At 40.2% G+C, this 23388-nt stretch overlaps 3 long non-coding RNA genes across 3 annotated transcripts in view; 1 reads left to right on the plus strand and 2 right to left on the minus strand.

The window, feature by feature from the left end:
* Nucleotides 1-8042, plus strand: part of LOC138926393 (uncharacterized) — a 42354-nt gene extending 34312 nt beyond the window's left edge. Inside the window, exon 3 of the long non-coding RNA XR_011442899.1 lies at nt 7570-8042. This is a non-coding gene — a long non-coding RNA (uncharacterized lncRNA). The remainder of the gene's footprint in view (nt 1-7569) is intronic.
* A 553-nt stretch (nt 8043-8595) lies between these two features.
* The window catches only part of LOC108129026 (uncharacterized), a 59699-nt gene continuing 44906 nt past the window's right edge, over nt 8596-23388 (minus strand). Inside the window, exon 4 of the long non-coding RNA XR_011442897.1 lies at nt 8596-8651. This is a non-coding gene — a long non-coding RNA (uncharacterized lncRNA). The remainder of the gene's footprint in view (nt 8652-23388) is intronic.
* LOC138926119 (uncharacterized) lies at nt 21682-22348 on the minus strand. Its single transcript, XR_011442484.1, has 2 exons — nt 22093-22348; nt 21682-22031 (listed from the first exon to the last, which is right to left on the minus strand). It is a non-coding gene; the product is annotated as an uncharacterized lncRNA (long non-coding RNA).

Consider the following 23388-nt stretch of genomic DNA (forward strand, 5'->3'; position numbering starts at 1 on the left):
CTTAAAAGGGATTTTTAGTAAATATTCTATTAAAGTTTTCCAGTTTGTAGACTTCATAGGGCTGTTTTGTAATATTATATGAGTATTCTTCAGTTATAATTAGTGGCAGTTAGAACTTTTCTTATCCCATTAATTTCCAAATAATAAATTAATGAATAATTAATTAATTTTCCCATTAATTTCCCATTTCCTTTCCAAATACATGCATATGGAGAGTTTCAGGACTTTTTAGAGTAATTTCAATAAAAATAACTCTGTTTAATGAGACTTCTTATAAATTTAACGTACAAAATAAAATACCGAGTTAGGATTTCTATAATTTTTGTTGTACTTTTTAATGAGTTTTCTTCATTTTTGATGAATTATTTTATTGAATTGAATGAATATTGATGAATATTTTCTTTTAACCCTTTTATAAATAATTAAAAATGGAAAGTTTTAGTTCTTTTAGAGTGACTTTATTAACTAAACTGTAGACTAAATTAATAAAGAGTAGTTTCCAAATATACCAAATATAAAATATAACCTAGATCTCAAAAGGAATCTTTGACAAAAAAGAGCTTTTCAGATTTAGGATTTCTTTTATGTTGGTTGTATACTTTTTCTTGAGATTTCTAGACTAAGGATCTCTAATACCTATGAATTCTCGACATTCTATAATTCGTTTAAAGATTCAACACTTTTTATAGTAATTTTCATAAAGGTCACTCAAATAACTAAGACTAGTTGAAAACCATAGCTTTAAAAGTGCAATCAATTTCCAGACTTAAGATTTCTTTACCGGTTTTTCGTATTTTTCCACAAGTTCTAATGAGTTATAACTGAGGATAGTAGTATTTTCCTTATCTCATTCCCTAAATACATACATATGGACAGTTTCATCTACTTTCATGGTAATTTCAATAAAAAAAGCCCCCCCTAACTAAGACTATTTTTAAAAATAAACCTCAAAAAACCAAATAACCTTCCAGATCTCTGATTTCTTTGAGTGTTTTTGGAAAACGTCTTACCAACGCAGCCAATAGATTTGCTTTGGTCTCGTTGGTGTTGTTTCTCTTGTTGTCCTGGCGGCAAGCCAGGTCCTCACTAAGTGTATGTGTGTGTGTGTGTGTGTGTTTGTTTGTTTGTCTCTGTGTGTGTGTGTGTGTATGGATGGAAGCCAAACTCTCTGGCTTGCTGCAGCTACAACCGCAACAGTTGCGGCGACACTTTTGTCGCTTTGAAGCAGTCGAGAAGGCCACTTGAGTCAAGTGCAGCCAGGGCAACAGGCGGCAACAACCAGAGGCAAGGGGGAGGGTGGCCCAAGGGAGGGAGGGGCTAGGAAGAGAGAAGGTGAAAAGGTATGCCCGTTGTCGACCTAAGACCCCCCCTCCCCTTTTCAGCATTGAAACACATTCTTGGCACAATCCTTCCCACCTCGGTTGGAAGCGCTCCTTTTTTGGAAGTCCTGCCCCTGCCCCAACCCCTCCCTCAATCCGTGTCTGGTTCGTTCGTCCTTTCCGCTGACAAAGCAAAGTAAAAGTTAACTTAAGCAGCTGCCAAGTGACTTGAAAGTACTTGAGCGCATCCTTAAGCAGGATATCAACTGGCAAAAGCGCTGAAAGGAGCAACCTCTCTGTCTCCAAGTCTCAGTCTCAGTTTGTCAGAAGGATGCGACCCTCTTGGCATCCTTTCGTCGCCTTCGTTTCGCATCCTTTTGGCTTTCGGCTTTCGGCTTTGTTTCAGCGAAACGCATGAAAATATTACAAGTTCGGGAAATCACCCCCAGAAATTCCCCCAAAACTAGTGACCATCCATGGGGTTTTCTGTTAATTAGTTGAAGACCTATTTTAGATCCAAAATATTGAAAATTTCATAACTTTCATAAAGTAAAGGACTAATATCCATGCATTCTCTGTGCATTTCCGTGATTTTTCCGGAACTCGGTGACTGGCGGTCTGCTAGACTGGCGACATCTGGAACGCATCTCCGTCGGACTGGGCGTCATCCGTATCCGCCATTCTGGCATTCCGGCATCCTGGCATCCTAGCATCCGCCATCCTCCCGCGACCACGACACCATGGCATCACGTTGTGGCCTTTTATTAGATACGTGCTGTATCTCTGTTTACCAACTTTGATGGTGTTAATGCTGGTTTGTTGCCTTTCCGAGAGAGAGAAAGGCGAGAAAGTAGAAAGGACGAAGGACGAGACAGCCTCGGCGTTGCCTCGGTCTTTGTTAACCTACCACCCTCCACCCTCTGCCTGATATATATCTGTTCCAAGCATATATCCGATCGGAGGGCAGTTGCTTTCGTTACAAGTATTTGGAGCCAAGGGCAACAGCTCCAATAAAACGGAAACCTGTTTACAAATTTAATTAAAAGTGCAATTGCGCCTGATTTCTGCACAGACTACATGGCACAGTTCTCTGGCACAGCAAGCATCTGCCACTATATATATAGTATATATATTAGCATATAGAGTATATACTACTACGATTTCTGTTTCGGTTTTCCACACTCTCCAGAGCGCATTGAAAATTCAGCAGCAATTGTGTGTGTTTTTGGGGTTCGGGTCCACATGGAGGTCACCAGTGGCTTTGGCTGGGCATTAAGGGGGTCAGGGGTCACAAAAGGCATGAGATTGATTTTCAAATAATTTTAAAAAAAATATTTGAAGAAAAGTTAGAACCTCTACAAGTACCGGGTATGAATATTAAATGAAACTGTGTGTCCTGCGGTGCCGTCGTCACTGAAATCGCATGGACCGGAAATGCGCAAAACTAACGGATAATGGATAACGGCAGCCTGGCTGGTAACTGAATCCTGGCGCAACCGAGTGTGGCCTTAAATGGTGTGCGACCCCGCCAGCAAAGGCAACGAGAAACTTTCCCTGGGCCTAGACTGGTGTAGGATGGTCTGGTCTGGGGAGAACATCCTGCAGGATGCATAAACTCCCGTATAACGCTAAATGTCATGGTTATGTTTACACAGACCCGCGCCTGAAATTAAGCGGAAGTGGCCGTTAAAGTTGGTTTCTTTTCTTTTTTTTTTGTTTTCTGGCTCCCAACAGCTCTTGGCAATTAAAGCAAATTAATGCTGAATTAATTCATAGACGGTGGCTGGCGGTGTCTCTGCTGGATCTCTCTCTGGCCGGGATGCCGGGATGGCTGTCTGCCGATGATGATTGCGCTGCAGGCCAGCGTGAGAGCGGCTATAGGCTGGATACTCAGGATTATATGGAGTATGGAGGCCAATTTCGATGATGTGTTTACCGCGCCCGCCGATTATAATGACCATAATGATGATTCCGGAGCCATAAGAAGGAGGGTGATGAGCAGGGGCAGGAGCAGAGGCTGGACGAGCATCCTGGATACTGCTGCCAGGAGGTAACCATGTGGCAGCAGGAAAGTGCAATCAGCAGAGCTGTAAATTATCAAAAGCATCTTTCAATGCGAGCCAGTTGGCCTGCACTGGAAGGAAAAAGGATGCAAGGACATGGGCCTATAACGATTATCCTTCGATGGTTTGTTGCAGTGCACCACTACCACCACCACTGCCAGGTGGCATTGCAGTACAAATTCCGTCTGAACCAAGGGGGGTAATGAAGCAAATGCTTGCCAGCCAGGGGTGTAGATATTGCCGAATGGATGGATGGATGGCTAGCTGGATGGATGGATGGATGGACTGTCGAATGGTCAACAGAGCCTGGGTTTTGGCCGGCAAACTGGCAAACAAGCATCAATTATTCCGAATGTTGAATATGTATTCAGAAAACTGGGGGGGGTAGGTAGGGTGCAAGGATTCCGCTGCAGGACACCTGGATAAGTGCTAGATGGTAGACGCTTTGGACAATCGCCGGTGGGAGTGGGGTGGATGGTGGTTCTGGCAGATTACACAGCCCTTTCATTACCACTTCATTTCATTTTCCTTCAAGGATAAGCCCCCAATTATCTGTTCTTTCGGATCAGGCCTCGGCCAGACGGGCGAGAGACCTGTTTTCCGATTGATGGCCAAAAAGGATCAAGGCCCAAGGCGGGCGGCCCAAAAGTTGGCTCAATGAAATCGAAATTGTGGTCACACAGCTTTTGCCACGCCAGGTTCGAGAGAGTCCTGCAGGACGCGTGCCTCCAAAGTTGACCTTCTCCCCCTGCTTGCCCCATTTGGTGGCACGTGCACGCACATTTCTTGGGGGTGGGTGGGATGGGTTGGCTTTTGGGAGGTGTCGAGGCTGCCGAGAGGAGAGCTTGTCACCAGAACTTGGCTCTTGCGCTTGCTTGCTCCTTAATTGCTATTCTAAACAGGCTGCACTTTTGTTGTTCTTGCCTTTGGGGGGGCAAGTGCCTGCCACGCCCAGTACGCCCCCCTGACGCCCCCTGTGTTTTGCGGTAATTGAATTAGCCAACTTTGGGTAAATGGAGCGGTTGTGGTAGGCTTGGCTTGGCTAGGTCTGGTCTGGTCCAAGATGATCCATCTAAGCTGTAAGGAAAAGTATTTATTTTTAAAGAGAGTCCTGCCTTCTGAGAGTCTTCTGCCTTATTTTCCTTCAAAATTAAATGGGAATTATAAAGCCAGGATACTTGCATCAATTGCAGCCGTAAATAAAATAAAGACAGAACCAATTTCTGGACTGCAGGCCACTTCCTGCTCCATCGGACTGCCTGCTATATCAATCAGCCAGATGGACTAGACATCTCTCACACATGTCTCTACATACCTATATCCTTTTATATCCTTTGGGCCGAGAATGCAAATACTTAATATTTATTTATTTGCCATTTGGTTGTTTGTTTGTATTGTCCTTCCAGTGAAGGGGGGATGGATGGGATAAGGATAAGGATAAGGATGTCTAGGATGCGTTCAAGTTTATTTGACTTTACTCCTCAGATGTGTTGCAGTTGAAGATTTCAAAGCTGGTTTTCTGGTTTCTGCGTTTGACCAAAAACTTTTCTGGGGATACACACACAAACACACTTAAATCGCTTGCTATTTTAATTAGTTTGTCCAAAAAGGCCAACAACTTGGCCAAAAGCAAACAAGCAAAATACTGGAGGGCGGGACGGAATTCAATTATGCCAGCTTAATTGCTTGAATTGCTAGTTTTCGGGCCAAGAAAAACCGACTTTGGCTTACACAATCACAATCACAATCACAATAGTGGATTAACCGAATGGCTTATTATTGGCCCACATTGGTGGACCTCTTGGCCACAATTCAATATTCATTTCCATCACAATTAATCCCGGATTCAAAGGATTTATTCTTTGTGCTTCCTGAAGTCTTGCAGTTCTCAAATGATGAACAAATATTGGAATTATTAGGGAACTAAATAAAAATAATAAATTGGTTTACACTTTATTGCATTCTTTGTGAATTAAATTCACAATTTTATCCTCTCGCAAGGATTCTCTTCGTTGTTTAGCTTTTGTGTCCTGTGTGTGATTCCTATATATGCTAGTAGTAGTCATCATCATAGTTGATATGGCCCGGGGCGATTTCTATAACGCGTCCGATTTTATTACATATTGTGTGTTTATTGTCACACACACACACACATATACTTTCTTAAAAAATATATCCAGCAGGACCAAAAAAGGGGGGGCTTCCACCAAGAAAAAGAATAGAAAAGGAATAACAACAACAACAACAACAAAAAAAAAATTGGAAGCAAAATGCCCCAGAGCACAATAAGGGATGATGGGAATTTTACTAAGAATTTTTCATTTCCTTTAACACACACACATCCCCAAACACACAGGACATCCACACACACACACACACACACACACAGATATCAGTATGTGCGTGATAGAGGGCGGGGCATAAACATGTCTGATGATATGGCTGCTGGCCTGGCCCTAGCCTGGCCCTTTTCTCCAGTCCAGATCTCCAGATCCAGACAACGACAACCAACGACGACGACTATTCAATATTTCCTTCAGCAATAGTCCATGGCCGTCCCTGGGAAGGGGCACCAGTGTGAGACTAGGGGCGTGCGGCCAATGGTGTGTGTCTCCTGGGAACCCACGCCCCCAATTGGACAATGTCGGCGCCGGATATTGGCCAGTTCGGTGGCCGAAAAATTTATTCATCGTCTGTCTTGGCTTTTAGCTTTTAGCTCTCAGCTCTTCTTGGCCCAGAATGAAGTATATTACAGAATTTTTCATTTGAATAGAGCAGTTAATGTTTGTGTTTGGTCATTAGTTGGGTTATGATTTTGTCAACATGGAGATACCCACTGATTACTTGGTGTTGAGGATCTTTGGATTAGAACCCCCTGGACCATCCGCCACTGTCATGTACAATAAATGAAATCAAAATGGCAAAAACCGATTACAAAACTTGTCAAACTTTCGGCTGACCAACAACAATCTACTGATAATTACTATCTGGGGAGCCCTAACTTATCTGGTAGCTCCTCTCTGCTACCCTGCTCCCCTGCTCCATGACAAGGACATTTTTCCGCTTTTCCAATTTCAAGGCAAAAATGACGAGAAAATGCGAATGGGAGGTCAACTTGGCCGACACTTGTTCAACTTTTGGCTTCTTTACTTTTATTTTATTTGATTTTTTTTGGTTTTTTTTTTTGGTTTTTGTAGCAATCAAGAGATAGCAATACGTGTGTCGGCGAAAAGAAATGACTGACCAGGCCAGGGCCCCCTTCTTCTACGCTTTCCCAGAAGTTGGTCCTCAGTGCGTGCAATTATTTTACTTTTCATAACTCGTACAAACTAATAATGCAATACAGCGACAAATATTTGTTGACAACAAACACCAGTCTGAGGGGGTCATGACCTGACCCCACATGCGTGCCTAAAGACAACAACACGCAAAGAAATACTATATCTTTTTGTAGAAATTTAAGATTGATTTTGAATTTAATTCATCTGTAAAGTCATCTCTACGATGGTCTAACTTTATAAATATTTATAATATTTATTAATTTTAATATATTTCTCCCTGTGTAGAACAAGTACACCAACATTGTTGACTTGTTTCTTGTTTGGCAGTGTCGAAAATTACTTTATAACAGCCAAGTAAATTTGGCTGACTAACAAAGTACAGATGTGGCCGGAATGAAGAGACGGCGGTAGGGTGAAGAGAGCGGATAAAGCGTTAAAAAGGGGGAGTGTATGGGGGGTTTGCAAAAAGATTCCCTCTGCACTGGCCATATTTTGTTGCACTGCAACACTCGGTTTACTAATTAAATATGATAAATATGAGACGATGAGCAAAAGTTTTGCTCGACGCTTGTCGCCCCCCACTTTTCAGTTGGCTGTCAAAGCTAATAAAGTTGCAACTCGTGTTGCAGCTGCTTTTTGCCGGATTTTGTTGCAATGTTGATACCCAAGCCCGGCCACAAATTATGGCAATTGCTAGTGGCAGTCTCGAGCGGTGTTAAATTACAGATACCAATCAAAAATCTAACAGATATATGGTGTATGTCTGTAAGGAAAACGTAGAACTCTTTACCAGCTCTTTAAGAATTTATATATTATTTAATTTATTATAAAACTTGAAAATCTTTTGAAAATTAGACATAATAAAAACGTTATTAAACTTTCATTAACTCTGTTTCTTTCTTGCAGAATTGCAGAATCTTCATGGACAAGGACAAATCCAGCACTTCTCGTAGATATTAACTGGAAGAATCAGATCTGGAAGAATTATTTATGACCTATTTTTTAGTGAATTTGTTTTTTATTTCTAAGTAACTTATTGTATTTAATTTTTTCTTCTTTGAGGCCATGTCCAAAAAGGGCGGGCTCCAAATAAATTATACCTTTCTTTTGGTGTTTTCTTTCCGCGCGACTGTATGTAGCTCCAGAGAGTAGAATAACCTCACTATCCTATGCGGATTTGTACAAAACATATTTTCTTTTAGCTTCAGTATCCTTTGCGGAGTTTTTAATGCAGATTTATATGAAATCTTTTTATTTTATAATTAACTGTCCTGTATGGATGTATTATCATTTGGCTCCTACAGTCGCGCGCAGAATTTTTAAAACGAAATAAAATTTATTTTTTTTGGAAAAATTTACACCAACTTACCCTGGGGTCACGCTCGATTTTTTTTTTTTTTAATTAGAGCGACATACCAATTAAACCGTTTGAAAATTAGAACGACATACCCCAAAGTTGACTTCTTTTTCAGGTATGTCGCTCTAAATTTAAAACGACATACCTCCAAAATTGGCCTCGTTTTCGGTATGTTGCTCTAATTTTAAAACGACATACTTTTTGCAAACCCCAGTTTAATTAGTATGTCGTTCTGATTTCAAAAAAAAAAAAAAATCGAGCGTGACCCCAGGGTATGTTGGTGTAAAAATGTAAACAAAAAAAAAAAATACTTTTATTTCGTTTTAAAAAATTGTGCGCGCGACTGTACGGACCAAGTGATAATTCAATATTAAAACAAAAAATTTATGTAAATCCGCATAGGATAATGCCGTATTCCTCTGTGTAGAGCTACATACAGTCGCGCGGAAAGAAAACACCAAACGGAAGGTACAATATATTTGGAGTCTGCCCTTTTTGGACAAAACCTCCACGCAGAAAACAAAATACAATATATCTTAAAATCTTAAAATTAGGAAATTTCCAGATCCAGTTGCGGCGGGACATCAAACGTCATTTTATCGGCCTCGTGTTCTTCCATATCGGTAACGTCCTGAAAAAAAAAATTTACCATTAGTGCAACTGAAACATAATTTATTATTTTTTTTAGGAAAAAAATGCATAATTTTCAAATGGAAAAATAGTTGTAACTCGGCTATTAATTGGCAGATCTAAAAATGTTATACCTTTCCGAAATCAGAACTCCGAGTAACTTTATTCTCAATAATAACCAACCAACAAAAATTTTGACCCAATTTTTCCAATGGGTACCCTTATGATTTTGTCAAAAAATGGCAAATTTTGTTGCTTGGTATTTCTTATTTTTTGATGCAGATCGAAGCGGATTTAAGCACTGATTCTAATATGGTATTCCGTTTAAGAGTCGACTGCGAAATAGTTCAACTTAAATTTTGGGCGAATGAAAATAATTGAAAAACGTAGCTTAATTTTTTAAAATTTTTTTAAGGAAAAATGTTCATAACTCAGCTACAAGTGGAAAGATTTATAAATGTTATACCTTTCCGAAATCAGAACCGAGTAGCTTCATTCCCAATAAAAACCTGGCAGCAAAATTTGTGAGCCAATTTTTTTCAATTTTTCCTAGGGGAACCCTAGGGGGGTCATGATAACAACAACAAAAAAACAACAACCACCAAAGCTTACAACAACACATACACACTTTCACAAAAAAAAAAAAAAACTAATTTTTCGATTTTTGGGGCCTGCTTAAGTGCAACCTATGAGAATCGAGGAGGAGGGCGCTGTTTTTTAATTAATTATTTTTTAAAAATTCTATTAAATAGCACCCAAATTAAAGCATCTTCCGGACCATTTTCATACGCAATAAAACCGTAAAATTGTACTCTTTATTGCTATTAGACTTCGAGGAGCCCTTAAAACTAAGCAATGGATATATGAGTAAAAACCTGGCAATAAAATTTTTGAGCCAATTTTTTCAATTTTTCGAAGGGTTACCCTCATAATTTTTGCCAAAAAATGGCAAACATTTTTGTTGCTTTCAGTTTCGCATGTTTTGATGCAAATCAAAGGGCAATTAAGTCTCTAATCCAAAGTGGTGTTCAGTTTTTAAATCCAACAAGAATAACCCAAATATTGGCTAAAATGTATCCAAAAAGTAGCCTATATGGATTCAGAGTGGGTTTATAGATATATACACTTTATGAGGTTGGAAATACTTAAGTATACTACCCCTCTTTGATAAAGACTGGCCATGTTTGGCCAAGAAAAGAGACGAGAGACAAATGCGAAATCAAAAAGTCGCGCACACAATTAGCCAGGCCAAAAGGCGGCTGTTGCGGCTTAAACGGCTGGGGGAGAGGGCGACGGGTCAAGGCTGTCAGCAGGGGGTGGGGCGGGGTATAAGCGAAATTGTCGCCTGTTGTCAGACATCAGGATGTGGGCAACAGGGAAAAAGTTGTCCGGCTGTCCTGGCATTGTTGTTGTTGCCTTTGTTTCGGCTCATATTATTTTTGTTTTTGTATTCAAAGCAGCTGTTAACAACAGACAGTATGGCGGGGAGGGGGTGGCACATAAAGAAGATGACTTTAGGCTTCTCCAAAGCCCGCCAGAAGTCTCGGTTCTTCCCCCAAAAACACCCCTGGAAGGCAAGTTTTTCGATTATGCGCTCGTAAAAAGTTCTCTGTGGGTGTGTGCCACCCCCCCTTTACGTCACACACACATACCACACACTCATAAAACAATACCGGAGGCATATGTTGACAAAACTCCATGGGCGTAGGCAGGCCAGGGAAGGAGGCAGGGGTCTCAACTCAACGACAATGTCATAAACAAGCAATAAAAAAGCATAAAAAGCTGGCAAAAGCGTTGCGAGGCGCACTGATTACCATGTGATCAACATCATCCATCCAACCATCCATCCAGTTAGGCCCTTCCCTTTTGGCTTTTGCCCCTTGGGGTCTGATGACACCCCGGGACACCCCAGCCCACAGCTTCCCGAGGGTTTTCCCGCTTTTCAAATGTCCAAGACAAAGGCCTAAAGCCAGCATGCCGCCAGGTCGCGATTTTTTTCATCATTTGGGTGGAGTTATCCGGTTTCTTTAGATAGTCTAAGGGGGTTTCTTTTTTGGGTTTTCAAGGGGTTTTAATCCTTTTGGATATGGACTTCTAGTATTATTTTTGTAAACTTCTTCAAGACTAGACTATTATGATATATACAGGTCCTATTCTGCTCTACGAAGTTTTAGTTTAGTAGAAGGAGACGCTTAAATTCCCGCAAAAAATAGTATGTATGTATTTCAAAGGTTCCAGTTCTTTCTGACTAGGGTAACTTGGGGTCTTTATAAACCTTTTTATAATTAAATATAGTACATTATTACATGATCCTACACCTATAATCTATGAAGCTACATGATATATAAATGAAATCACTTTCAGAGTACTGGAAAGGGAAACTAAAGTTCCCGCAAAAAAAAGGTATATTTTGAAAGGGTTTCAGATTGTTCTAAGAAGGATAACTTATATTATTTATAACCTTCTTCATGACTATATTATTGGAAGATATAAGATCTATAATCTTTAAAGCTATGAAATCTCTGTTTAGATTACTAGAAGGAGTAGCTGAAAATCACGCCAAAAATTGTATAATGTTCAAGGTTTTTAAACTCTATCTAACAAGGACAACTTATATTATTAATAAACTTCTTCATGACTCTATTTTATTATTACAATATATAGTACCTATACCTGCCATAATCTAAGAAGCTATCCACTTTTTTGTGAAATCTATTTCATATTACTGAATATGAAGTAGATTCAGATGTAAATTTTGCCAAAATAAGGTAGTGATATAAGGTCTATATAATAAGGTCTTGAAACTTTTCTCAATATGATCTTGAAATCGCAACCTTATAAACCAATATTTTTTTAAGAAACCCCCTCACCTACTAAAGCATTAGTCATCTTTATTGAAAAGCCCTCAACAAAACCACATCTAAAGGCTTAAAGACTCGCATCTCAACTATTTAAGAACCATAGCTCGTAGGCATATGTTGAGAACCCTAACACATCCCCTTATCCGATGCCCATTAGCCCCCGAGTCATTCTTAGACTATAGCTTCCAGGCAGGAATGTCAGTTTGGCAGTTTGTCGATTTGTCGGTATGTCCGCCAGGATTTATTGTAAGCCTGAGGTTTCATTTGCGCTTTTCGAGCCAAGGCGTTTTACTTATGCAGACTTTAAAGACCAAAAAGCACTTCCGGCTACCCTTTTGTTGTAATGAGTTTTAAACCGAGAGGGCACCAGGGCATTCTCTGGTGTAGTTCTAACCTGCCTGCCTACACAAACAACTCATTTTTAATGCAAATATTTAGTTTTTTATGTTTCTGGGAAATCGAGACAGGTGGCAAGAGTGTGGGTGGAAGTAAAAAACAAAAAAAAAACACAGAAAGCAAAGACAAAAAGCAAAAGCAAAAAGCTAAAGCCAAAACCCTGATCAAAGGTTAAAATAAACTGGAGCACGTCATGTAAATGTTTACACATCATCACCACCATTCAGCTAACCAAACATATCGACCTCATCGGGGCAAGGACGTGGCAAGAGCTGAAGCTGGAGCTGGAGCTGGAGGAGGAGCATCAGCGGCAGCAGGTCCTGTGAAAATCCTTCAACCTCCTATCCCCCCTCCCCTACCTACTGTATGTGGCAAGGGGTTCTGAACATTATTGGCGCATATGTTCAACACAAATTCCACAGATTGATGTTGGAATTTTTTTATTAGCATTTCTATTTGCCCCTCACCCTACCCCCACTAGAGTCTATCCCCCTTCTCACTACATTTTTTTTCTTGCTTTTTTTTTTTTTTTTTTTTATGCCATACGCCGAAAATGTTCATGTCTGTGCCATTGTCCTTTGGCTCGATGGATGAACAACCTTCCTGTATGTATACATATACACATACCCTTCAAACAAAGGCATTTTTAAATTGTGCGTTCTATTTTTTTTTTGTTTTTCCTTCATTTTTGTTGCTCTATATATTTCCCTTGACAAAAACAATAAAAACACACACCCATCCACCCACACACACACACACACTAGAAAAGCGTCAACAAAAAGGGAATAACAGAAGAGGGAAATCGAATTGAAAGCTAAAGAGTAAATCGATTGATTTCATGTTGATTACCTTGATTTGTGTTCCTCCATTGGACGGATGGAGGACGGATTCTTCTATAAGAGGCTTAGCGAAAAAGAGACAGGGATTGTCTTCCCATTTACAGGTTTCAATCCGGTGTTTACACAGACCCGGCACTCCCACACCTCCCACACCCACACACTCTTTATTCGCAGGACTCGCTACCATTTCAGATATAATCAAAATCAGAATATTCGCTAGATTTAAGGATCACGAGTGAATATTTCAGGAACATGAAATAAAATATCGAACTACATGTCCAAAGATGCCAAAAAAATGTAGAAATATGTGGAAAATTGTTCAAAAATATTTGTTCTTTTTGTATTTTTTTTTATTTTGGTTATATCTTTCAAATAACTGTACTTTATAATCCGACCTATAGTTGCCAGGATATATATCCTTACTAAGTTTGTAAAACCACTTAATTGCTTTAAAATTTTTAAATGTAAACATGTTTGTTTTTAAATTAAAAATCTAAAAATGTAAACACTCATATACCCATTGACTACTTTTAAGGGCTCCTCGAAGTCTAATAGCAATAAAGAGTATAATTTTACCGCTTTATTGCGTATGATAATGGTCCAGAAAATGCTTTAATTTGGGTGCTATTTAATAAAATTTTTTAAAAATAATTAATTAAAAAACAGCGCCCTCCTCCTCGATTCTCATAGGTTGCACTTAAGCAGGCCAGAAAAATCGGAAAAATTAGTTTTTTTTTCGTGAAAGTGTGTGTGTGTTGTTGTAAGCTTTATTGATAGTAGTTTTAGTTGTTGTTGCAGTTTGTTGTTGTTGTAGTTTTTTTTTGTTGCTTAAGTTCGTTTTTGTTGTAGTTTGTTGTTGTTATAGTTTTGTTTAGATTGTTGTTGTACTTAGTGGTTGTTGTTGTGTTTGGTTTTTGTTGTAGATTGCAGTAGTTGTATCTTGTTGTTGTTTTTTTTTGTTGTTGTTGTAAGTTGTTGTTTTTGTAGTCATAGTTTGTTGTTGTACTTTGTTGTTATTGTAGATTTTTGTTGTTGTAGTATTTTTTTGTTGTAGTTTTTTGTTGTTGTATTTTGTTTTTGTTGTTGGTTTTTTTTGTTGTTGTTATAGTTTATTGTTGTTATATTTCTTTTAGAGGCCTAGAAACTCCATAATCCATATAGCCCAATAATAAGCCAAAACTTTGCCAAAACTACAAAAAAAAACTACCGAAATTTTGGCAAATTGAAAAGCTAATCCTTAAGGGCAAGGACTCGCCCCGTTATCCCTGCTAGTGAAAATCAGAGCGAAAAAAGGACCAAGTCAAGCCTGCCAGAAAAAAAAGCCTGCCTACATTACGGATTCCAAACACGAATTGAAACTTAAAAACTTTGCACGATAAGTCGGGCGCAGCCAGGGGTTAGATGGCGACAAGGTCAGAGGGGTATAGCCCCCTACATATAGACGATATAGACGATAGAGGGCGATATAGTTGGGTGATGAGCTGAGGCTCTTAGGCTAGAAAGGGCAGGCGGCCAGAACGCCTTCGAAGAGTGCCAAATTGTCGGAGATTGTCAACTAAAAATTGGCATTAAGGTGGAAAATCACGTACGCCGCCGGATTGTGCTCGTCTTCCTTGTCTTTTTCGTCCTTTTTTGGTCCTCCTCCACTTTGGTTTAAAATTGGAACGTTGAAAGCCATGAGATGACGTCTTGCAGGCCGTCCCGTCAACAAATTGAAATGAAATGGAAAAAGTATACGGGTATGTCGGAGTGTAATTGTATCTGTATCTGTATCTGTATTTGTATCTGTATCTGTGGCTGTGTCCTTAGCGCTCGTGTATCCTGTAACTGACAATGCTGTTGAGTTTAAGCCCAATGATGAAGTTGTTAATAAAGTTGTTAAGTGAATTGGCTTGGCCTGTCTTTTGGCCTGAAGTTCTTTAGTGGGCTTAGTTTTTGGGGGCTCATGTGGCAGCTGCTCCTCCCTCTTACCATCCTGGTCGTCCCTCGTCGAAGTGAATTTTGTGCATAAATCCGTTTTATCTTGAAGAGCGGAACCGCAGCATCCTGCCAGAAGCTCCTCTACGGCCCGCAGATTTCTTCTCTTTGCGTTTCTTTTTTTTGTGTTGCCTTATATTTCCTCTCTACCCTTTGCCTTCTCATGCAGCAGCGTTAAATAAACACAATTTTCGCAGCTGCAACGTCTGCCTGCCACCACCCATCATGCACCACCCACTCTGCCTCTTGCCTCCTGCCCAGTTTTTCGTTCTTATTGCTGCGGTCGCTTGTTTCATAGTTTCCAATTTCCAAGAGTCCAGCGGTTTTCTTTCTTTTTTTTCTTAAGTATTTTCTTCTCCTTTTCTCTTTCTTTTTTTTTGGATTCTTTTCTTGGAAGAACCCCTCTGCCCTACCCCTCCCCCCTTCTCTACTGCGGTTGCGTTCCATTTGTTGGTTTCGGCTAACGAAAATTTTATTACAAGTTTTCTATAATCGACTTGCGAGCTGTGGTGGTAAGTGGCAAGTGGCAAACCCCTAAACCCTCCCCCCGCCCCGTAACGATAATATCGTAAAATTCTTATCGAATGGATCCCGGGGAGGGGGTGCCAGAGGATGATGTTTAGGGAAGGGTGTTTGCCAGCCAGCCAGCCAGCGATTATTAAACGAGATTTGCTTTTCCTTCTAAGATCGAACAAGTTACGAGTGTGTGCTTATTGAAAGCCAAGACATTAATGTCCTTGAAAGGATAGATATAGTCGACATAGCATAGTTCATAGATCTACACAAGCTTTCAGTTGGATTATCCTGTCGAGGCTACACCCCTTAGATGTCCTGAAAACCCAAAAAAAAACCTCGAAACAGAAATAGAAATAGAAACGTGTTAAGTTCACCTCTGGCTGTTTTGTGGCATTTTTGTTGATTTTGTAGGCTTGTGGGTGGCCAACAACAACAACAACAACAAATTGCGGTACTTGTTATTATCCTGACAGCCACACACACACATACATATACTAACAAACACACGCACAGTGGGAAACTAGAGCGTGAGGCACTTGTGTCATTTGTAATTGAAAATGAAAATGCAAAAACAACAAAAGGATATGCCAGGCAATAAGGACTCACACACACACACACACATAGCGGAAGGAAAATCAAGAAGAGAACAAAGCAGAGAGGGGGTGAAGGGGTAAAAGGAGTAAGGGGTGCACACACTCGCACAATACGAGCTGCTACTTTGACGTAAACTCTAAAGGAAGAAAAACCATAAAGAGGATAGAGAGGCTATATCCCTGTTATAGTGTTCTCCTCCCCTCTACCCTCCACTACCCCCTGTATCATCCATACCCCTTTTTAGGAGTATCCTGGCTCCTTTTCCTCTGGCTGGCACGCGAAAAACCGTCAATTTATATGCCGTTAGCGTGCTGTCAATGAGCATGAATATGAAGTGCTGCCAGCTAGCCACCCAAATGGCCACCCACTTGGGGAGTCCACCTCCACCTCCCTCTCCCATCTATGATGGTGTATGTATGTGTGTGTGTGTGTAAAACGGAAACGCATTCGTCAGTTCCATCGGAAGGCACTAAAAACTAAGGACACACTAATCAACAAACATTTACGCCGACATTGCGTGCATATTAAACAGTTTACACAGCGCCGAAAAGCCACCCACTGGAAAACATGCCCAGCCCATCACACTTGAAGAAAATGTGGGGTTATGAGGGTATATATTTGGAGAGTATATGATAGGAGGTACTTGAGCAGGTCTATCTCAAGAGTTGCCTTCTTTTTAGGTCTTTGGAAGTACCAGTTCTCTTTAATCGGGCTCTAGTTTTCTTGGAAGCTAGTTATAGTAGTGCAAGTACCTGGTATTAGTCTTCTTTTTTTACCAACTATATGATAGGAGGTACTTATGCAGGCCTACCTTAAGCATTGCCTACTTTTTAGGGTCTTAAGACCATCTCTTCTCTTCAAAAGTTAGAATTTAAGGAAGTGCTCGGGTGCTAGTTTATGTAGTACAATTACAAGTTATTACTTCTATTTTTAGTATCTATTTATAGAATTTCTCTCAGTGTAGTGTAAGCCCAAGGCAGTAGCATAAGACTTATTAACTGAGCATGCCACGACGTCAACTTAGAAAGACAGTATGGCATGGGCAGGAGCACCCAGGCAGCCAACAAGGAAACAGGGGCGTCGGTAGGTTTGAAACCTTTGCTTATCCTGGCACCCCTTTTTCCAGGACACCCCCTCTCTCTTAAACCCAAACACGCCCCCTCATTTGGCTGGCAAACGTAAATTATATTCAGCAATTTATCATTTAAAAGTTTAATGTACTTCTATAAATTCAAGTTGCATGACTCAAGTGTCGGCTCAAGAGCAACGGTGGGGGAGAGGGACGATGGAAGTGTTAAGGAAACGGGACGGTAGCAAGCGCTATTAGTTGCAAAATAAATTGCTTCCCCCCCATAGTGAGTAGAGGGAAACCAGTAAACCATCAACCAGAAACCAGAGACCAGAAACGAGAAACAGGTTCATGTTCGGTTCGGTTTTTGGGGTTAAGTTTTTGGTCCTTCGAGCTCAGTTGGTCGGTTTGCGGCCGCCCCCCCTTGAAGGTCAAATGCCGTGCCAAGGTGAAATGTATAAATGCCTCAGCATGAATTTCAATTGCCAATCGACAAATGGCCATTCTCGACTGTCTGGTTAGAATGGTTTCCAAAATAAAAATTGTGTTTTCTCCAATCAGCCTTTTGTTTTAATTTAGGTTTCAAGCTTTAAGATAAAGTATCCTCAAGCTTTTCTAATTGATCCTTGAACTTGTAAAGTTTGTTTGAAGCGAAAGAAGGTTAAATGCGGTTCTCAGGTACATCCTGGATATCCTGCAGGCTATGAGAGGATGAGAGCTTCGCGCATCTAAGCAGTCAGCGGAGCATATTATGGAAACTATTTGCCACCTAGATGGTGGCAAGATGGTGGTGAGGAATGTGTTGCCGGGGGAGCCTGTGAGGGGGGGAGAACAAAAGGACACTTCAGTCTGTCGGCATGTAATTTGTTTAGTGTGTGAAAATGAAACATTTTTGTTGCCGCCAGCCAGCCAGTCAGCCAGCCAGCCACTGTTTCTCCCCGAATCTGTCGGCTCTATCCTGGCTGCTTGACTGCGCTTTCCAGTGTCGTCCTGCGTCCTCTGAGAAGGAGCTGAAGGAGGAAGGACATCGTCGTACTACACGGCGAATGATTGATGGTTTTTCTTAACGAAGAACGGGACAAACAAATGAAACTTTTGTTTCTTGCATAATAAAATAGCGTAAACACAGGCACCAGGATGGGGATAAGGATGAGGATGCGGCAGGACTCACTCAAGGAGCAGCAGCCTCCATAGCCATCCAGGACATACGAAAAACCGAATCCGAACCGAAGACCAGCAAAAGAAGAAAAGAAAAACATAAGCAAGCCGAAGAAAAAACAAAGAATCAACTTACTCTTAATTCCTGTTATACAAAAGAATTTTTCAATTTTACGCCAAAATAAGTTTGGCCATGCCAGTAATTTTTCACCCCAACCAGTCAGTCCTGAGTCCTGCCTGAGGGTTAGGGTCCTGCCTGGTATTTTTGGGAGTGCAGTCCTTCAGTCCTTTCAGTACTCCTCCGCTCCGGCACAAGTCTAGAGTTCTAGAGAACTCCCCGCACTCTCTAAGTGCATCGTAATTAGTTGTAATCATTTCCATGTAAGCCCCCCAAAAAAAAAACACACACACACACATATAACCTTTAAACCTGGCCAAGAGGTGTAGCTGTGTTTGGAGAGGAGGGGAGGGGTAGAGAGACCGAGTGCTAGGGGCCATGTTACCAAAAACCGAAAGTGTCAAAGCTTATAAACGTCAGGCATAATTATGCCTGCAGGATAATTGTTTAGACACATGAGCATAATGAAAACATGACATGGCATCCTGCGAGAATCAAAATGTGCCCAGCGACTGCCACGCCTACACTGCCGCCTGCCTAGCTGTGTGTGTGTGTGTTAGCTGATGTGTAAACATTTCCTAGGGTGGGTGGTGTTTGCCCAGCGAGACGTGCGGGAAGTGTGCTCGTGGTTGGGTATTTTGGTTCCTGGCAACACTTGGGCCATAAACAAGCGCCTAAGGTGGCCTGACAGTAGAGAGGGCCAAAAGGGCGGCGAAGGGTGTAGGTGTGTGTGAGTGTGTGGCTGACAAAAAGGCAAGAAAGCAGATACACCTGACTAGAAATTGTGATTTAAGAAAGTCTTTTATTTAAAACCTATAAGGTTAAGGCCTAAGGATTATAATAAAATCATGATCTAAAACCAAATTCATGATCTTGTCAAATTCATGATTTTCTAGACCGCATAAACCCCACCACCACTCATCAAGCATTGATGGAAAGACAAAAAAAAAAAAGGCCAGCCTGGGTCTTCTGGCTTCTGGCATTGTTGTTGCTGTTAAGCTTTCATAATACACACCCACACATATACACACCACCTCACACACACACACATGTTAATTACCGTTATCATTATGAATCGCATACAAGACTAATTAGTGTGTTACACTTTCATTTATTGTCGAGAGGGGGCACAGGATGGCATGTACTATATGTATGTATTGTAGGATGACGAAGCTGACAAGAACTCTCTCATGTACAACAAGGATAATGCACACAAATAAACAAACAAGGCCACAACACATACACACACACACACAGACACTCTTACAACCACCCCCCCACATGTTAAGTGTTTAACATAATGAACACGCGTATTACGAGGGAATTAACATGACATTTAACAACGCCACCGAGACAAAATCCAGCCATCACCAAATACGAATTGTTGTCTGTGATTATAACTCTGACATTTTCCCAAAAATTAAAAAAAAAAACAAGAAAAACCGTGAGCTTCAAAAACTCTTCCTTTGAATCACTTCCGTTTCCGGTTTCAAACATAATGGTTGGCCCAAAAATGGCAGCTAGCCATCATTATCAATTGGATTTTATTGTTATGCTTATGTGGGCACTTTTTGGTGGCAAGTTTTTCAGTTTTTCAGGGAGACGAAAGGACGAAAGTGTCTGACAAGCCGTAACATAGCTTTGAAGCACTTCCGCCGCCAAGGACAATGACCAGAGTTAAAGGATAATTCTAAAACAGATAGAGTTTCTATCTTTAAATTTGAAAAGGATTAAATATTATTTTTTGTATTATTTATCCTTAGACTTAGGACCAAGGTTTGGAACCTTATCTAAAAATGATTAAAAATTTTTTTTTTTTTTCCTTCATAAGGACTTTTAAAGGCTTGAATAGTATAGAACAAGCCCCTAAGAGCAATCAAAAATGCAAAATGCAAACATTGTTCGGCATTCGCAGTTAATAAATGACGTCAAAAGGACATGTCCGCAAATATGTCACTGCGTATGTATGTCGTCTGTGTGAGGAAGGCATTGTTTTTTGATTTTATTTCAGATTTAACGAATATCCTTTCTTCTTCTGTCCCTCCAGCGAGTGTGAATGTGCGAATGTGCGCTGAAATATGCCAGAAATGTTGGTTTCCTCGCCATTCTCTCTCTCTCTGGCTAGTCCTGGCCCTCAGACCCGCAAAGCTGCGCTAATGTTTGGAATGTCTATGTATGTGTGTGTGTGTGTGTGTGTATGTCCATTATGCAAATTAATTTTTGGTAACACCTCCACACACACACACACAGACATAAAAGCAATTGCAAAAACAACAATGGCTTACCACAAGTATGACGACAAAGTGATGACCAAAAACGCAGTCAGCAACTTTGTGACCATTTCAACAACAAATTCTGTGCCCAGTCCCCTCCTGCCAGAGAACCAAGGCTCCACCCCCAGCCCAGGCTGAGTAGGAGTCCTGATCCCCCTGACGATCAAGGTCCCAGTACAAATTCTCATTTTCATTTCAGGTTCCAGGCATTGTCCTTTTTTGGAGGTAAACCAGGGGCGGCTGGTCTCAGCTAGGACTAGGTTTAGGGTAATATTACTTTTAGAAATTGATTAAAAATAGTCTCTAACCCTTAAAGAGATTATATTTTAGTTAATTTTAATTTAAAAAATAATTCTTTAATTATAAAAACTCTTAAATTTCTAAACCAATTGATAATTTTCACCAAGAGTCCACAAACTCTACATACTTTGCAATCATTTTTCGGGTAAAAGGGGTGTCCTTTCCATACCCCTACTCTACATATGCATGTCTATTGTATATGTATGCATGTGTGTGGGTGTGTATGTGTGTGGTCGCCATCAAAATTGACAAAAATGCAAATTTATTTACAACTGCAGCCAGCGGGCCAGGGTCGAGTTGACGATGGCATTGCCACGTGAATGAATGCCAACAGTGTGTGGCAAGGAGGGCGAGTGTTGTGCCTGAAACAACTCCACAAAAATCAACAAAAACACACACACACACTGATAGCACACCAACGCATATGGCACTGACAGTCGGAGCTGTCAAATGTTGGAAAGTGTATTTGAAAAACGCAGCTACAGAATGCGCAAAAAAATGTTTTCCCAGAAAATACTTTTGTGGCCCCCATAGCTTTTTTAGTTCATTTTTTGCCCAAAAACCAAGCAGGTTTGAGTTTTCCCCGAAAAAAAATACAAAAATCTAGTATACCTGTCGCTACAATGTAAAAAAAATATTCAATAAATTGAAAGCTTAAAAATAAACCTGAAATTTTGTAGTTTTTCAAAGAAAAACGACAAAGAAAAAAATGGTAGCATACTTTTTTGGGGCCTGAAGAAAATATAGCATGCGATATTTTTTATTGACCAAATATCGCATGCGAAAATGTAATTAGCTTTAAGCGAAACCCCATAAAGAATATCTAATAGTGGAATATCCATACGCCTTCAAGGACCTTTGCAGGATGCAGCTGCAAGATGCCACCCCTAATGTCCTTGTAGTATAATTAATTAAAAAAAACACAAAACATTAATTATTTTTAGTTTAGTTTTAAACTACACTTCATACAGATAGGAACAAAATACAGTTTAAAACAAAGAGAAACTTCAGGAACAGGAGGATCGCAACGAGGATGGGATTCGGATGGGTCTTGCAAGGAGCGCCATGACCTCTGATCGACAAACAGGACCCGCAGTAAGTGAGGACACTCTGACTAGTCATAGGAGTACCCTTCCACCAGGAATTACTAGGCCGGAGTAGCAATTCTGATGGCAAGTGAAGTCCCAGTCCATGAAGACTTGATCGTGGATGAACCTCACTAGTGCTTGTCCTTGATCCTTCACAAATATCAGAGCCCGGATGTGAATTCTAACGTCGACCTGAAAAAACAGCCTTGAGCTTCTTCAGATACGAGAATGGTATCTCCCTCTGGTTACTTACACCAACACCATTACGTCCAAGTATTCCAATAAAATTTCTCTTGTTTTTGTTTGAAAAAAAAAAATTCATTTCACAAATTTTAAATTCGAAATATTATTTTTTTTTTGTTTTTTGTTTTGTGTTTTGTATTTTTTTTGTTGGATACGCTGTGTTCTGTATAAACCTATAGAATGAACTGAATTGGGTTGAGCCCTAGGCCCAGCCCTTTTTTTGACAAATACTGGATTTGAAATTTAAACCATAGACTACTTGTTAAAGCTTCGTCCTACTTACTTGGGAGAGGGGGAAACTTCAAAGGATACACAATAGAAGAACAAACTCTTGCCATCCAGAAGATAAAGTCAAATTAGCTCTGCATGGTTTTCTTTTCTAGCTTTTTCCCCCTTTCTGGTTTTTTTTTTTTGGCTCTTCAACGCAATGAAAAGCGATTAAGTGAAAAGTTTTCCGCAGTACCTCCCAGCAGCCAGAGGCTCCCAGCTGGGCAAAGTGGGTTTTTCTACTCGATTTGATGGCAGAGGCTGCATTCAAATTGTGTTTGCACTTTGCACTCGCTCGGAACAGAGGCGGTGCTGCTGGCAAAGCTTCGATTTTATTTTACGTTTTCGGCAAGGTCGTCAAAAGAGTTTCCAGCCAAAGAGGGGGTTGGAGTCAATTGGAAAATTGCCCAAGAGAAAGCCAAAAGAGTTCAAAGGTCAGCATGGAGAAGCAAAAGCTACCTCGGCTAGACTTCAAGTTGAAAAGGTATTTGTGTTGCAGTCTAGGCTCTTAAATATTCAGGTCTTTATATACATATGGCTTGAGTAATATATATATGTATTAGTAGTATATATGGCTATATGCCAGGCGATATTCAATGTCGCTTGAAGCTTGTTGTCCTTGTCGTCCTTGCAACCACGCGCACCGGAAGTGGCGATGATAACACGCCAAAAAGGGAAATGAACACTTTTTTTGGGCAATGGGGTGCGACGGAGTTAGTATTAAACAACAACAACAACAAAAATAAGCAAAAAAAGCAACAACAAGGCCTACAACAACAAGGAGGTATGTCTATATTTTAACAAAATTATGCCACAACAAAGAGTCAAGACTCTTGAAAAAATATTATACCTTAACCCAGAAAACCCTTTAAATGGAAGACTATATATTTTTAAAAATGATTAAACTAATTTTAAAAATTTGAAATAAAATATTTAAGATTTAAAATTAAAGAAATATTAATTAAAAATTAATAAAAGACTAAAATACTTAAACAAAGAACCACAATTATAGGAAGATTTCATAATTATTTCCAAAAAA

This window comes from Drosophila bipectinata, chromosome XL (genome assembly GCF_030179905.1).
Source record: "Drosophila bipectinata strain 14024-0381.07 chromosome XL, DbipHiC1v2, whole genome shotgun sequence".
Classification (NCBI taxonomy): domain Eukaryota; kingdom Metazoa; phylum Arthropoda; class Insecta; order Diptera; family Drosophilidae; genus Drosophila; species Drosophila bipectinata.